The following is a 16,911-nucleotide window of genomic DNA, read 5'->3' as shown; positions in this document are numbered from 1 at the left end:
TATTTCGGAGTTCATTGACGGCCAAAAAAGGGTTTCCCGAGCTCTTCTCAAACAAGCATCAGTGGCACGATGAGAGGAATGGAGTGCTTCTTTCATTTCTTTCCTGCAGGTAGTTGGTACAACTAGTTGATGGTCTTTGAAGATGATGCCATCAGAGATCGAGAGGGCATGTTTGAAGTTAAAGTATGGTTTTAGAGGTTGTGGAATGTCTGAATTATTTGGCCAACCATTTTGAATGAAGGTTTTTAAGAGAGCTAGGTTTGGATCTAGATCAGTTTCTTGTTGAAATTTTATTAGGCGTTCAGGTCTAACTGAAGCTTCATTTGCATAATTAATTTGTTCGAATTCTTCGTAACCAAAATTATCGGATAGGTGAGATCTAGAGAGTGTGTCAGCAAGGAACATTGTGGAGCCTTTCTTATATGCAATTTCAACGTTGTGTTCAAGGATCCTGAGCATCATGCCTTGAAGTCGGCGAGGCATTGAAGAAAGAGGTTTTTTGATGATTGATTCAAGGGGTTTGTGGTCAGAGTGTATAAGTACCTTTTTACCAAAGATGTATTGGTGGAATTTCTTTAACGAAAAAATAATGGCAAGTGTTTCTTTCTCGATCTGGGAGTAACGCTTTTCTGTATCTGTGAGAGCGCGAGAGGCATAAGCGATTGGTCGGTCATTTTGGAGGAGTGCAGCACCAAGACCATGCTCAGACGAGTCACATTGGATTACGATGCTTTTCTGCGAGGTGAAATAACCAAGGACATGTGCATTCGTAATCAAGCGTTTGATAGTTTCGAAAGCAGTTTTTTGAGCAGTACCCCACTGAAAATTAATGTTCTTTTGCAGTAATTGACGAATTGGTTGGATTACTGTTGAAAGATTGGGCAGAAATTTTGCCAGATAGTTAATGAAACCGACGGGTCGTTGTACTCCTTTTACACTATCAGGGGGTGACATTTCCAGAATGGCTTTCACTTTTTCAGGGTCAGGTTGTAGACCATCAGTGGAAATGATGTGGCCAAGAAATGAAATTTTGTTTTTGCAGAGATCAAGTTTTTCTTTATTTAGGGCAATATTCATTTGTCTACATCTGGTGAGCAATGCGATGAGATTTTTGTTATGGTCCAAAGCAGCTTCATCGTCAGTAGAAGCAGATCCTGTGACAATAATGTCATCAATGGCATAGAAGACACCAGTCAAGTCGGATAGAGCGCTTGATAAATGTTTTTGAAAAATTTCGCTGGAGACACATAGGCCAAAGGGTAAGCGATTCCATTTATACTGGCCAAAAGGTGTAGCCATAGTTGTCAGTGAGCTGGAATCCTTATCAAGTTTACAGTGCCAGAATGCGCTTTTTACGTCAAGTTTCGAGTAAAGACGTGCTTGTTGCAAATGTGGCAATATTTCATCGAGAACTGGTAGTTGATATGTTTCTTTGACGAGTGAGTTGTTTAGTGGTTTTGGATCTATGCATATCCGTAGATCACCGGAGCGTTTTGTAGCAACGACCATTCTGATACACCAATCAGTGGGTGTATTTACAGGTTCAATGACATTGAGAGTTGTGAGACGCTGAAGTTCAATTTTTACTTTGTCTCTGAGAGCGATTGGGAGTCTAGCGGGTTTTGAATTAACCGGGGTGACGTCATTTCTTAATGTAAGTTTGACAGTACAGTGGACTCCGGATAAGACAATGCCCAGGGGAACCGAGAAAAAAATCGACTTATCCGAAAATCAACTTAACCGGAGTGTAACCAAATGAGCAAAAACGCATGTGAACAAAGCAAACCAATCTAGAATAAGTATGTCCCTTCATATCGCGCGGTCTCTGTAGTGGTCATCAGAGGCTCCTACCCCCAATAGCCCCATAGAGGAATCAGAATACAAAAATCGGAATTTGAAATAAAAAGGCGGAATCAACTTACTGTTATTGACTATGACATGCTTTGCAACAGAAAATGTAATGGACAATCCAAAAGTACTCAAATGATTAAAAATATAAAATGTGTAAAAATGTACAGATTGTGTAGACTAAGAATGGGGTCAAATAATAATAGAGGACACACAGGTCCTGGCCGTCTGAGAGCAAAGCATTGAATGGATGAATTTAACCTTGTCAGGACTCTCCCCCCCCCCCCACACACACACCGAAACAAACAGACGCGCGTGCCGGTACACACACACACACACACACACACACACACACTTACACAGGGCTAAAATTAAATAGGGAAAGAAGCTGACCGTACTCAATAATATTATTACCGAATGAAGCCAACATATAATATTACCAAGGTCATAGACCTCACAAATTGGAGTCACCATAATATTAATAATACTTCGGTCAACCCCCCTCCCAAACATATAATATCATCCGACATCATCAGCACACACTTTGAAGGGACTAATCAGACACACAAAATGTGTGTTGATTGACCATAGGAGATGCTGATGAAATAAGCCATAGCTCACTTTTTTTTTCACTAGAGAATTTTTTTTAAATTTTCCTCGATTGGAAAGGTGAAAAGCGGAATTTTTGCCTTGAATGCGGAATGTGTACCAATTAACTGAAATTATTCCGCGAAAAGCGGAAGAGTAGGAGCCTCTAGGTCAAGGTCATGCTTCTTGTAAATCGTCGAGACAGAAATAGCCGGTATGCCAATTTCCTACGCGATGATTTTCTGTCGCATGCCAGATTTCCAAATGCATCGAATCTTCCTTTTCCGCGATAGGTTTGCAATTGTAGTTGTAGACTTGACTTGAATTCTTGATAAAATTGATACTAATTAAGAGGGGCATTACATAGGATGGCCTGGGATTAGAACCAAAAAAATTCTTGAACTTGAAGTTGCGACAATGTAAAATTTGAGATGGAGAAATTAAAGTTATTCAATACTGCTTATGTACATTGAACACGGACGTCAGGCAAAGCACCTACATCACGTCGATGTGCGCCAATTGTTCACGGATATTCTTAATCTTAACCACTGAAAATTCTTACTGGTAGCTTTTTTAACCAATGGAAATACTTGTTTATTTGTGATTTTATTGTAGTCATGAGTGATAAGAACATCGACTTAAGCGACATCGACTTATGTGGAGTTTTTTTTTTTTACTAATGTTATATAGGACGAAGGGGGAGGGACCAAGAAAAAAAATCGACTTAGGCAACGTCGACGTATCCAGAGTGCACTGTATTGGGCAAACAGCCAATGTTGGTTTCAAAAATGTCATCAAATTCACTAATGATTTTCTCAGCAGGGGATGTAAGCGAGAAAATGTGTTCAAAGTTCTCATAATCTATTTTTAATACTCCCATCCTTTTACTGGTTTGTTTCCCAAGGATGGGAGAAAGAGTAGTATTCACGACTAGCATCGTTGTCTTGAACGATTTGGAATCATTGGGGTTGGTGAGAGTTTTACAGATTTGTCCTAACACTTCAAGGGGTTGGTTTGTGTAAGATTTTACTGTTTTAAGGCAAGGAGAGATTTTGTCGCTGGGTTTTAGGAAACGTTGAGGGATAACGTCAACTGAGGATCCAGAATCTATTTGAAATGAAATTGTTTTTGTGTCCATTAAGAGGTTTATGAAAACGGCTTTTTTATCATTGCCAAGGGTAAGAAGATATTCTTCATTGTGATAATCATAGTCATTGTCAGCGTTTGTTTCTAGCAGATGAGTGCGATTTGCAGAGGGGCAACACACTCGAAAATGGTTAGGTTGACGACATTGCCCACATGTTTTCCCATAGGCTGGACATAATTCTTTGCGCAAAATGTGAGTTAAGGCACAGAATTTACATTTGCGAGGAGTTTGAGTATAAGTTGGAGGCCTGGTTGGAGGACGAAATGGCGTTGAGGACGGTGGTTTGCTGAAAGGAGGTGGTTGATTTTTAGAATTAGGCAAGGTACGTTGTTTCAATTTGTGTGAGTTGTTAGACTTGAAGGACAGTTTGTGTAGGGAGTCAGGAAGATTTATGACCCTTGATTGAGTCTCACTAGATTCGCTAGCCTTGCAAATGTCAATACATCTATCGAGAGTAAGTTTCTTCTCTTGTAGTAATCTTTTGCGTGTTGATGCGTTTCTGATGCCTAAAACAATTCTATCACGGAGGATTGAATCATGCATGCAGTTGCAGAAGTTACAAGTTTTGCAAGAATTTTCAAATCTGTGACGAACAAATCGATGCTTTCACCTTTTTGTGATCGTTGGTTGAAAATATAGCGTTCATACGTTTCATTGACTGCTCCCACGAAATGAGTGTTAAGGGTATCAATAATATGTGCGAGAGTGTCATCATCAGTGAAAGTGAAGGTGTTTATCAGACGTAAGGCGTCATTTCCAATGCAGTGGAGAAACATTGATTTTTTAAATTGTTCTTCTTTGCTGTTGAGGTCTGTTATTATGGAGTAATTCTCCCAAGTTTGCTTGAATAGCTTCCAATTGTCCAGTGGAGAAGTTGAAAGATTGAGAGGAGGAGGAGGAGCAATGTTGGTAGCCGTAGCAACATTGTGAAGACCAGCAGAAGAGGTTGATGCAGGTGCAGAAGCCATTGTTTACAGTTGATTAGATCGAATTCGAGGAATCGATATATCGAATTTGAAGAATCGATATGGGAGTATCAAAGATGGCGTCTTTTCGTTACGGTGAACTCAGAGATAAGTTTTTACTTACGACACGGGCGAAATGGAGCTAGGAACAAGCTAGACTTGTAGTTCATAATTGTAAAATCAAAGATTAGTTCACCACCACTGCCACCATGTGAATAAGGCTTCTTAAGTTAGAAATATAAGACACTGGACGCAGAGTTGTCAAGCTAGCAGACAGACTTTAATATCGAAGGGTGGAACAGGAAGAGGGTGTAGCGAATCCAAACATACTGAGAGTAACAATGATAATGACGTGATTAGATACATATGAAAGGAGTATGTTATGAGCAACATTAGTTATAGTTACACCATCCCCATTTTAAAGACCTTTTTGCAGTTACTTTTACTATATATACACATACACAGACATACGCACACGGACACACATACACAAACATATACACATCCTCTCCATTCTCTCTCTCTCTCTCTCTCTCTCTCTCTCTCTCTCTCTCTCTCTCTCTCTCTCTCTCTCTCTCTCTCTCTCTCCTTATCTCGCGCCACTTCTTGCATCAACACTCGACGCCCTTTCCTCACATTAATTTTATTTCCACATTTGACAAAATGTGATATTTTGTAAATTTACATATTTGTTTGTGTTTTTGTTTACTGTCTCCTGACGAAGGCCAAGGGCCGAAACGTTGTTTGTTTTGTGTTGTTCCCTTATATATGAGGCATAAGCTACATTGTTTTGATGTTGGTATGTATCCTGTTGCTTTAGATAAAATTTTCCATGAAATGTTGTGGTCTAGTTTGTTGTCTTTTAATTTCCAAATATGTTCGCTGAGTTTTGTGGATGTTTTTGTGTTAGTGTTTCTAAATGTTGAGGTGTGGAGGTTGTATCTTGTTTTGAAATTATTTTCTGTTAGTCCTACATATTTTTCTTGCTTGTTTGTTTTAGTTTCTGTGACTGTGGCTTGGTAAATTAAACTTGATTCTAAGCATTGTTTGTTTAGCGGGCAATGTTCTGCAGAAATAAAGAATTGTGACTTAGGTGTGCATATTTCCAGGACTTGTATCCGAACGCAATTGTGGGTTTGATTTAACATTGTTGTAATCGATTTATTAAATTTGGATTGACAGTATTTCCCGTTTCAACAATGAGCCCAGAACAATTGGGACTATCAGACCTGAAAATAAGTACACGTCGATTGTGACACAATCGTCTCAAAGTGATGTTTGATATTTGTCCCTTCGAGATACTGTGTCAATTTTCCTAAACACATGGCAACTTAAACCATATTTTATATTATATCTTCTAATATAAGAATAATGGACGAACTCAGACATTGAAATAGCGTTGTTTGAATAATCTCTCAGACCACAGACATTTTCAAGATATGTCTGAGAAGTGTGTCTAAGACCCATAACATTCCAATGAGCGGGTTTTTAAAAATATATCATTCAGAGTAAAACATACCTTCTGTGGTTCAAATACGATAAGTGTATGGCAGAAAATGATAATACACATTTATACAGCGCTCATTCTCGTGTAAAACACAAGCTCTGGGCACTTTACAATATAAATTATCAATTTTGAGTGAAAAAAATGCAATGCAATGAATTCATAGCCAAATCAAGGATTCATAGCGTCAATAAAAGCAAATACAGTAAAGATGTGTCTTGAGATTCGCTTTAAAGGCAGGTAAAGACTTGCACTCCCTCAGACCACAAAAGAGTAACACATTGGACTACAACTTGGCATCGAGGGATAGCAATAATTTAGTTATGAAATTTCTTCATTTATCATGTCAATCCTCTGTTAGATTGTTTTTGAGATCAACATTTACCAAACATTTCGTATACCTGTATAAGTTTTGCGAGTTTGATAGAACGAACCCTTTTACTTCACTTATATTTTTGACGATCGTGACTACTAGAATGTTTTGCTGGATGATTATTATTGTTGTAATTGACGTCCACTTATTCACACATGCTCCTATCTCAGACCGCTCACTTTTCATAGCGAATAATAGAAAAAATAACCATAAATAATAATATGTGGTTGTTTGGTGGCAAAAGAGGCACATTCTTATAAATATTCGATCACGTATCAGATACTGTCATGAACTACTGAATGTCATCAAAAGGAGGAAACTCAGTTTCTTCGATCACATATGCTGAAACGGATGCACCCTAATGAAAGATGTAGTAGAGGGAAAATGGAGGGCAAATGAGAAAGAGGAAGACTGTAATGTGGTATTTAAGGTGGAGGTACAATTTTGTTTAAGAAAAGAGATAATTTTCCAAACTACTCAAGCATTTTAAATAGGTAGCCATCTTCAGCACTCACAGAATCGTCCTATTAATTAAGATTAATTATATAGAGGTCTGCAAATCCTATGATTTCCCCGTCACATATTATATGAAAATAGTAAACAGCAATGATTAATGACTCTTACAGTTGTTTAAGAATATAACCTTCACAATGAAATAAGTAATGAATAAAAAACAAGTACCAGTCCCACATATATTTGACAATAAAAGTAAGTCTGATTTATTCTGTTTTATAATATTAATGTACGCATTTACAGATTTTTATTGCTTAGTTTACATCATTGTAAAAAACCACATTTTTTGCTTACGTTTGCGAATCTTATCTTTGTGGAAGCCGAGGTGCTTAGCCATTCTGGCCGTCTCTCAAGTTTTGAATATAGATTGCCGTTGATGCAATGGTGTGAGGTTGGACTAACCCTCCTATATCCATGCTAGGAAGTGATTGAAATCTGGTTTGATATGATAAATTCAATATTCACAAGACGTCAGATTTCTCCATGTTAAACTTCCTCCGCCTGTCTGCGGGACTTGTGTGCCCTCAGAAAGTGGTATATATGGTAAACATGGTACAGGTAATGAGGGTAATGATATAGGTAATGATTACAGGTAATGAAGCCACATTCTTATAATATGAATAAAGTTTACTCAAGACTGGTCTAAATTCAAACCTACTAATATAATATGCTCGAATAGTACAAACGGGTAAACAAGCCTAATACTAATAATATTTGAGTAAAATAGTCTACTACGTGAAACGCCCAGATAGCAATGATTATACAAACGATAGGTACTCGGGACTTATGAATTAAAAGTCTGCACTAGTTTAGATAAACAATAATATTGTAACGTATAATCAAATTACATGTAACCACGTCATAAAACCATGCATATCGAAATCATAGGTATACGAATAGAGGCAAGAGTAGGCAGATGAGGCTGTTGATACATAGTCTGTAGATCAGAAAGGATTTTAAGAAAATAAAATCAATGTATTCCACTCACCCCTTATTCTTAATATTACACCACTGAACGGAATAAACTCGACGTCCTTTCCTGAAAGACAACTTGTGGAAGAGAATGATTCGATGCAAGGTGTGGTTTTTATCATTCTTGGGCGACCAGAGTCCGATTCCTAGGTATCTTTGTTTCGAACATAGGGTGGTGGTGGGCGGGTCGTTCCAGATGCCTAACACCTAATTTTCCATTGTCCGTTATTGTCTGAGCGTAGCGAGCGGGTGGATTAGGGTTTTTTCCCCCCACGCACATATATTATATGTGAAGTGTCATTTAGGCAAGGGAGATAAATGTGTGGCTAATCCATTTACCAGATGGCTGCTGACAGCGTTATGTTCGGTAATGTGCCATGCTGAAATTCCACTTGTGACAAAGACTAGGATCTAGCTATATAAAAAATATCGTAGAATGGACAGATGTGAAAGGAAGAGATTTAGTGGGCTGAGTGTAGAAAAAAATAGTAGAGAGAGTGAAAGAAAGAGAGAGAGAGTGAGAGAAAGAGAGAGAGAGAGAGAGAGAGAGAGAGAAAGAGAGAGACGGAGAGAGAGAAAGAGAAAGATCGTAGAGAGGGATAGGGAGAAAGACACACACACACACATACACACACACACACACACACATATATATATATATATATATATATATATATATATATATATATATATTATATAGCGAGATAGATAGATAGATAGGTAGAGAGAGAGAGAGAGAGAGAGAGAGAGAGAGAGAGAGAGAGAGAGAGAGAAAAGATATATATATATATATATATATATATATATATACAGAGAGAGAGAGAGAGAGAGAGAGAGAGAGAGAGAGAGAGAGAGAGAGAGAGAGAGAGAGAGAGAGAGATAAGAGGGGTATAAATGTGTTGTGCATGGGGTCAAATGAGCAGCCGTGACGTCACACCTTTAACCATTCTGGTTGCAAAATCCTTGGAAGTGTGTATGTAACCAGTCCTTCGGAGGACTAATGTTGAAGAGGTTACATATTAAATCAAAAGGTAGCATAACTATTTTAGTAGCCGGTTGTATAGGCAATTCTATCTGATTATAGGACGTAATTAGAGCGAGGGTGGATGGTCTTTATTGATGAAATGAATAATATATTTAGACTGGCAAATAAGATGCCGTCACTCTGAAGACAAAGGATCACTTGCATAAGGTATGTATTCAGCCCTCCGGGTGAGTAGTTTTACACTTGAAAGGAGATTAGAGCCAATATTTGAACACCACAATTTTGTTCCATATTAGAGTCTCATAATTGTATTACGGATTCATCAAACAGCAGCTGCATCACTTCAATATATTATTATTATTACCGTTTAAAGTCGGTGAGTTACAAATGTCATATCATTAATCTATTCTATATTAATATTACTCGTCTTTTGTGAATGGCATTTTTGCCTTTCTCTGTAATAAATAGTTTTAGAAATTTTGGCCATATAACTCGTCCTTCAAATATCGACTGATTAAAATGACCTCGTCTTATCAAAAACTCTCAAATATGTAACTTTATGGAAGTCCCAGGTTGGAGAATGTTTTCACCAGATGGGGGTCATTAAAATCGATCGATATTGGGATGACGAGTCTTCCGGCTAAAATTTTTTTTTAACGTGTTGTTTCGTTCAGAGTCGGCAGTGAGGTTAGCTGACACGGAGACAATAATAGGCTTAGATAACATTGTAATATATAAATATATATATATATATATATATATATATATATATATATATATATAAATATATAAATGTAAAAATATATTACAGCATTATTTAATAGGAATTCTGTGACATTAACTACTATTACTATTCAATAAAACAGGAAACCTTTATAGAATTCGACCATAAAACAGGAGCATGAATTTTATCATAAAATTTTGTGTATCACAATATTATATCTATTAAAATTAAACGTGCTCAAATAGCAAACATCAACACTTCACATCTAGGATGAGAGGGACATGATGTCTGAATGGCGCTAAGTAGTATAATTTTTAGAAACCGACAATGATGTTACCAGCCCATTACTCCGTTCATGTTTTTGAACGCGGTACGAGAACATGAAAATAATCCTTCTTCTTCTTCTTCTTCTTCTTCTTCTTCTTCTTCTTCTTCTTCTTCTTCTTCTTCTTCTTCTTCTTCGTCTTCTTCTTCTTCTTCTTCTTCTTCTTCTTCTTCTTCTTCTTCTTCTTCTTCTTCTTCTTCTTCTTCTTCTTCTTCTTCTTCTTCTTCTTCTTCTTCTTCTTCTTTTTCTTCTTCTTCTTCTTCTTCTTCATCATCATCTTCTTCTTCGTCTTCTTCTTCTTCTTCTTCTTCTTCTTCTTCTTCTTCTTCTTCTTCTTCTTCTTCTTCTTCTTCTTCTTCTTCTTCTTCTTCTTCTTCTTCTTCTTCTTCTTCTTCTTCCTCTTCTTCTTCTTCTTTTTTTTCTTTCAGCTTATCCCGAATCTTACAGGGTTGCCATAATGCATGCCACATCTCCATACATCTAGGTTCTTGGCACCATCTTCCTCCAGGCCCAGTTCTTTCATATCGCCCTTTACCCTATCCATCCATCTAGTCTTCGGACGTCCCTTTTTACCAACCCGCTAATTATATATCCAATACTTTCTTTCCACGTATTCTCTCTCTCTCTCTCTCTCTCTCTCTCTCTCTCTCTCTCTCTCTCTCTCTCTCTCTCGTCTCTTAACAGACACACACACACTCACACATATACACACACACACACACATATATATATATATATTATATATATATATATATATATATATATATATATATATATATATCTTCTCTCATCTTAATCGATACATTCTTCACTACATTCAACCTTCGAATTCGTTCATTTCTCACTTTATCTTTTCTTGTCCAGCCAATAAGTGACTATTCTCAGCATCCTCATTTCTGCCACCTCAAGTTCTTTATCTTGTTTCTTTGTCGTAGCTACTGTCTCTAGTCCATACGACATTGCTGTTCTTACAACAGATGTATATATTTTCCCTTCAGATTTGTGGAAATTCGTTTGTTACACATAACTCCAGTTACCTTCCTCCAATTATTATACAGAAGTTATTCCCTGTTCTACCAGCTGAGCAAGACTTGCCATTCATTCAGTATTCCATTGTAAGAAGACAATGGCAAATTTCTGCTGAATTTTGTTGTACAAAGTTTTTCCTATAGCTGAAAGCGTTTTCACAAATCATGTTAAGAAAGGGGGAGTAAGGTGGTAAAATTCGATCGTATGATATTCCGACAAAGGAATGTTTGGGGCATTCCGATCTGCCCTCTGATGACAAAACGTCGCATGTGTAGAATTAGGTCAAATTTCTTTTTTCTCAGATTCTGAAAGTTGAGGCTAAGACGCATCTTTTACTCTTGGTCCCATGTCTCTATCTATTCAAATAATGATTTTATAAGATTCATTGCATATACAACATGACCTAATTATAAAAGAATAAGCTTGTATTTACAACTAAATGTCGCATATGCAGATCATTTACCGTAGAACGACGCAAATGGTTAGATGCGACGCTTTGTAATAAATACGACGCACGCTATATATGCAGCCTTTAAGTGTGAACTGAAATATTTTTGGTAAACCGTCGCATATGCCCATATACGTCGTTCAGTGGTAAATATATGTTTATAAATGGTTACAATACGTCACTTTACTAACACTAACCAAATGCGTGAGAATGGAATGATACAACGACTTCTTGTCATTCCTCGTCCCACACCAATTATTTTTGATTATGGAAGATAGAACAAGAATTTATGAATCTTGGTCATGAGAAATGGTGCATGCAGACGTTTCCGGTCATCCCACCTCGTAGTCAGATGACTAAGTACCAGCTCTATGGAAGCACGTTTTTTCTTATTTCTACTATTTCAATTGAGAGTAACTTCAACTTTTCATCATTTTGTGAGAAAATTATCGATCATTTCTGGAAACTCAGCAGGCAAGACCAAAAACGCTTCCTGTTGAGACACATTCAGAAAATTGAATGTGAACGGCGAACAGTCAAAGGGCAGCCCAGGTGTGAGGCAAAAAAGTCTTGTACATACAAGTACTCATTTAGAACAGGAGAAGGGATATACGAAAACGTGTGTAAGACTTTCTTCTTGAAACCCTTGGCTACTCTGCTAAGAACGATCGGGCCATACGCACAGCCTTCCAGGATGTTGAAATAGGAGCAAACAATGTCATCGAAGCTCCTGTCGACAAGAGGGGTAAGCACAGCCTAAAACATAAAATTAATCACGAAATTATTCACAATCACGTGAATAAATTTCAGCCCAAAATTTCGCACTACAGACGTGAGCATGCACCACTTGGTCGTTACCTGCCTGCAGACCTGACGCTTCGTGATATGTACGAGGACTTTTGTAAATCATCAGAAGTGCACGTCAGCTACAGCTTTTATTACAAAGCTTTTAAAGAGATGAATGTATCCTTTGCAAAACTCGGAAATGAAGAGTGCGAGGAATGCAACGAATACAAATTTCATCAACTGAATTGCGAGTGTGAAAACATTTGCAAAGAAATCGGGAAGCATCTGTCGCACAAAAATCGCTACACCAAAGCTCGGGCTGAATACATGCGAGATTCAACAACACCTTTTGATGCAACGAGGCCAAAATTCGCTGGAGACTTGCAAAAAGTCATTTTATTGCCAAGAATGGAGCAGTTCAAGCGTTCCATTTTTACTTCAAGAGTGTGTGTGTGTGTGTATAATGAAACATTCGCTTTTCTTGGAGACCGAAAAAAATGTGGCAAGAATGCCAAAGACCATACAATAGTATGGCACGAAGGAATTGCGGGAAGGCGTGATGAAGACATTGCGTCGTCCTTTTACATATTTTTGATTCTCAATCCTTATCTGGCTGGACAACTGCAGCGGCCAAAATAAAAATTGGACAATTTATTCAATGTTTTTATATGTTCTCAACGACAGCAGGCTTATAAACGCTAACGTGATCACGATTAAATATTTTGAACCCGGACACACGTTCATGGCAGCTGATTTGACCCACTCCAGAATTGAAAAAGTCATGAACCGCAGAAGTGGGAAACCTTGTGATTTTGATGACATCACGGAATCCTTTGTCGATGCTGGTTGTGAAGTACACCAAATGCGAATAACAGACTTTTCAAACTGGGAGTCAGGAACAAACCAGTACACCCTAAACAACGCGTCAGATCGTCCTTATCTATCAGACATAACATCAGTGCAATTCCGTAAGGGAAGTGGAAGTATGTTTTTTAAGAAGAAAATTGACGAGGCTGACTTTACACAGTTCAATTTTTTCAAAAAAATTTCACACAAAATGCGGAGCCGAGAAAAGTTCCGCGAGGGATTAATCCTAAAAAGAAAAAAAAGACATTGTTGACAAGCTTGTGCCTTTAATGCCCTTAAACCGGAGAGCTTTTTGGGAGAACATGCCCACTGATCCTAAATGCAGTGACTTGGCAAAAACCGGAAAAGAAATTGCATTTTGATATTTTTTTTTTTACTTTTACCACATTTCTTTTTCGTCCATTTTATTCAAATATTATTTTTTGTATGAGAATATAGCATGTCCTCATGATAGAATTAAAATATGGAGCGAGAAACAAAAATCAATGTCAACAATCTATGACTTGATAGCAATACTGAAGAGACGAAAGTCTGAGTGAGATAGTGTTATAGACCTATGTGACTGTTTACTGCTCATGTTTACGTGTGTAATTTCTTGTCAAGTTAGTGAATTGGCATTTGTGTCAGATATGTAAAGGCCACTCCAACCAAAATAAAAGAGTTTCCTAATTGAACATGACCAGTATATATTCACCCTGTGTCGTATATTTCCTATGACGTATTTTATTACCATCATTTACGACAGAGCGTCGTATGTAACCATATGCGACGGTTTGTGGTCAGAGTAGAAATTTTCTCCCAATAGAGTTGTCGCATATGACATATGCGACGTTCTGTCATAAATGCATGTAATAAATAACACCAACTACAATATGACAAAAAGTTGAAACCCCTCTAAAATGCTTATTTTTGATTCAAATATCGAATAATTTTCAGGAAAAACGTGGCCAAAAAAAGGGGTTCGAAATGTGTTTTCAAATTAGAGTTGTAATGATCCTCGAATTTAAAATTGAATCGAACAGTTTTTTTGCTCTCCTGAAAAATGTTGTTATCAGCATATGCGACGTTTTGTCATCAGAGGGCAGCGATGTGCTGGTGCATTGCCAAACATGAAACATGCCGAGTCCGTTCTATATTGTCCGCTTGCCTCTTGCAGGAAATTGTTGAATCGTTCACAAGTCAGGCCACATTCCAGTAATTTATGATGAATAAGTCCACACCTACTACTTACTGCAAACACCATCGTGTTTTCCCCTCGTCTGACACTGACCACACAGACAGTCCGAGAACCTCTTTGAGAACGACTCCGTGTTCTTCTTGTCCACGAGTTGATTCCCGCTTCGTCAACATAAATAAAATCGTTTATTACAATCTGCATGTCGCAAATTCATACCGTAAATTTTTGTTGTTTTCTGTATTTCTCTCTTGTGGTACGTCTTCCAGTTTCTTCAGGGTCAGCAGCATTCCATTCATAATGATAATGCTGCTAATTGTACTGCTACAGACATGAGGTGCTGTTGGGAGACGATGCCTTAGTTCATTATTTATTTTCTTTATAGTAAATCCTGGATGATTGTTCACGATATCCTCAACTACTAAATTCATGGCGACGTCAACCTTTCCAGCCCGTTATCTACCACCCCGAGCCTTCGCTATCACTCCATTGTTATCAAAACATCGCTTCACGATATGATAGTCATAGTGATAGTCATAGTGATAGGCAGAGGATAGTTTTATTTCAAATGCTTTGGCAATATCTAAATAATCCTCACCTCTTTCATATGCTTCGATAAGCCTTCTTTTGTAATTCAATGGGATCTTGGAATATTTTTTTACCATGTTTTCTTCTTAACTCGTGGTCAAAACAAAAACAGACCCAAACGACAATTATGAGAAGTTTGTGTCGAAATTGCTTTCACAATGCCGCATTTGAATTCACCATTGTCTTTTGTGTCTATTTATAGTGCGCACTCACTTTCACGAGCAGCCAATTAAATTGCACGTCTAAATAGAATTCTCTATGCCGAAGTTGCGTTTTCTCTTTGTTAAAATAAAAACAACAGAAAATAAAATAATAATAATGAAAAAAAAAAATAAAAACAAAAATAATTCTAAAAAATGTTAAACAAATAAACAACAACAACAATAATAATAATAATAATAATAATAATAATAATAATAATAATAATAATAATAATAATAATAATAATAATAATAATAATAATAATAATAATAATAATAATAATAATAATAATAATAATAATAATAATAATATAATAATAATAATAATAATAATAATAAAAACAAACCTTTATTGTCTGGAGGAATGGAAATTCATTTTGGTTCACATTAATGCCAATATAAAATACAGTTAGTTTCGTTTAGTGGGCATATTAATATTATACACGTACACACCCCACACTCACGTATGCTACACACACGTGATAATAATAATGATGATGATGGTGATGATGATGATGATGATGCCAAATGTGGTGAAGCATTTTATTATGATGAAGCTAATATATTTGTTATCTAAAATTAACGTTGATTATTGTGGTGGCGATGATGAGGATGGCCGTATAGACGATGATACTTTCCATTGTTAATTGAAGAGACAAATAATAACTGGGACGCTGTTTAGTTTCCATACTTTTCAGCATAGTTTCCGACAGTAAATGGATAGACAATAATGGCAATAAAGATGTGTGACAAACGAATTTCACCATATATACATCTGTTGTAAAGCCAGCAATGTTGTATGGATTAGAGACAGCAGCTACGACAAGAAACAAGATAAAGAAGTTGAGGTGGCAGAAATGAGAATGTTGAGTTGGTCACTTGGCTGGACAAGAAAGGATAAAGTGAGAAATGAACGAAATCGAGGATTGACTGAAGTGAAGAATGTATCAATAAAGATGAGAGAAAATATATTATGGAAATGGTTCGGACATGTTAAGAGATCAAAGAAGGAGTAAGTAGGAAAGAAAGTATTGAATATACAATTAGCGGGGAAAGAGAGAAAAAAGGGACGGCCGAAGACTAGATGGATAGGTAGGGTAAAGGACGATATGAAAGTACTAGGCCTGGAGAAAGATGATGCTATTAGTAATGCGATGAACCGAGATGCATGGAGTTGTGGCATTCATTACTGCAACCCTGTAAAATTCGGGATATGTTGAAAGAAGAAGAAGAAGAAGAAGAAGAAGAAGAAGAAGAAGAAGAGAGAAGAAGAAGAAGAAGAAGAAGAGAAGAAGAAGAAGAAGAAGAAGAAGAAGAAGAAGAAGAAGAAGAAGAAGAGGAGGAGAGGAGGAGAGGAAGAGAAGAAGAAGAAGAAGAAGAAGAAGAAGAAGAAGAAGAGAAGAAGAAGAAGAAGAAGAAGAAGAAGAAGAAGAATAATAATAATAATAATAATAATAATAATAATAATAATAATAATAATAATAATAATAATAATAATAATAATAAAAACAAACCTTTATTGTCTGGAGGAATGGAAATTCATTTTGGTTCACATTAATGCCAATATAAAATACAGTTAGTTTCGTTTAGTGGGCATATTAATATTATACACGTACACACCCCACACTCACGTATGCTACACACACGTGATAATAATAATGATGATGATGGTGATGATGATGATGATGATGCCAAATGTGGTGAAGCATTTTATTATGATGAAGCTAATATATTTGTTATCTAAAATTAACGTTGATTATTGTGGTGGCGATGATGAGGATGGCCGTATAGACGATGATACTTTCCATTGTTAATTGAAGAGACAAATAATAACTGGGACGCTGTTTAGTTTCCATACTTTTCAGCATAGTTTCC

General features: G+C 36.8%; 1 long non-coding RNA gene across 1 annotated transcript in view; it reads right to left on the bottom strand.

The window, feature by feature from the left end:
• LOC144981159 (uncharacterized) overlaps nucleotides 1–15,008 on the bottom strand; it is a 17,980-nt gene extending 2,972 nt beyond the window's left edge. Inside the window, exons 1-2 of the long non-coding RNA XR_013647026.1 lie at nucleotides 14,847–15,008; nucleotides 7,233–7,373 (exon numbers count right to left, since the gene is read on the bottom strand). This is a non-coding gene — a long non-coding RNA (uncharacterized LOC144981159). The remainder of the gene's footprint in view (nucleotides 1–7,232; nucleotides 7,374–14,846) is intronic.
• Nucleotides 15,009–16,911: the final 1,903 nt, after the last annotated feature.

This window comes from Berghia stephanieae, chromosome 10 (genome assembly GCF_034508935.2).
Source record: "Berghia stephanieae isolate SIO BIC M18660-M18661 chromosome 10, UCSD_Bste_1.3, whole genome shotgun sequence".
In the NCBI taxonomy this organism is placed as follows: Eukaryota; Metazoa; Mollusca; class Gastropoda; order Nudibranchia; family Aeolidiidae; genus Berghia; species Berghia stephanieae.
The sequence above is the reverse complement of the archived record's forward strand: the minus strand, read 5'-3'. Positions and strand labels throughout refer to the sequence as shown.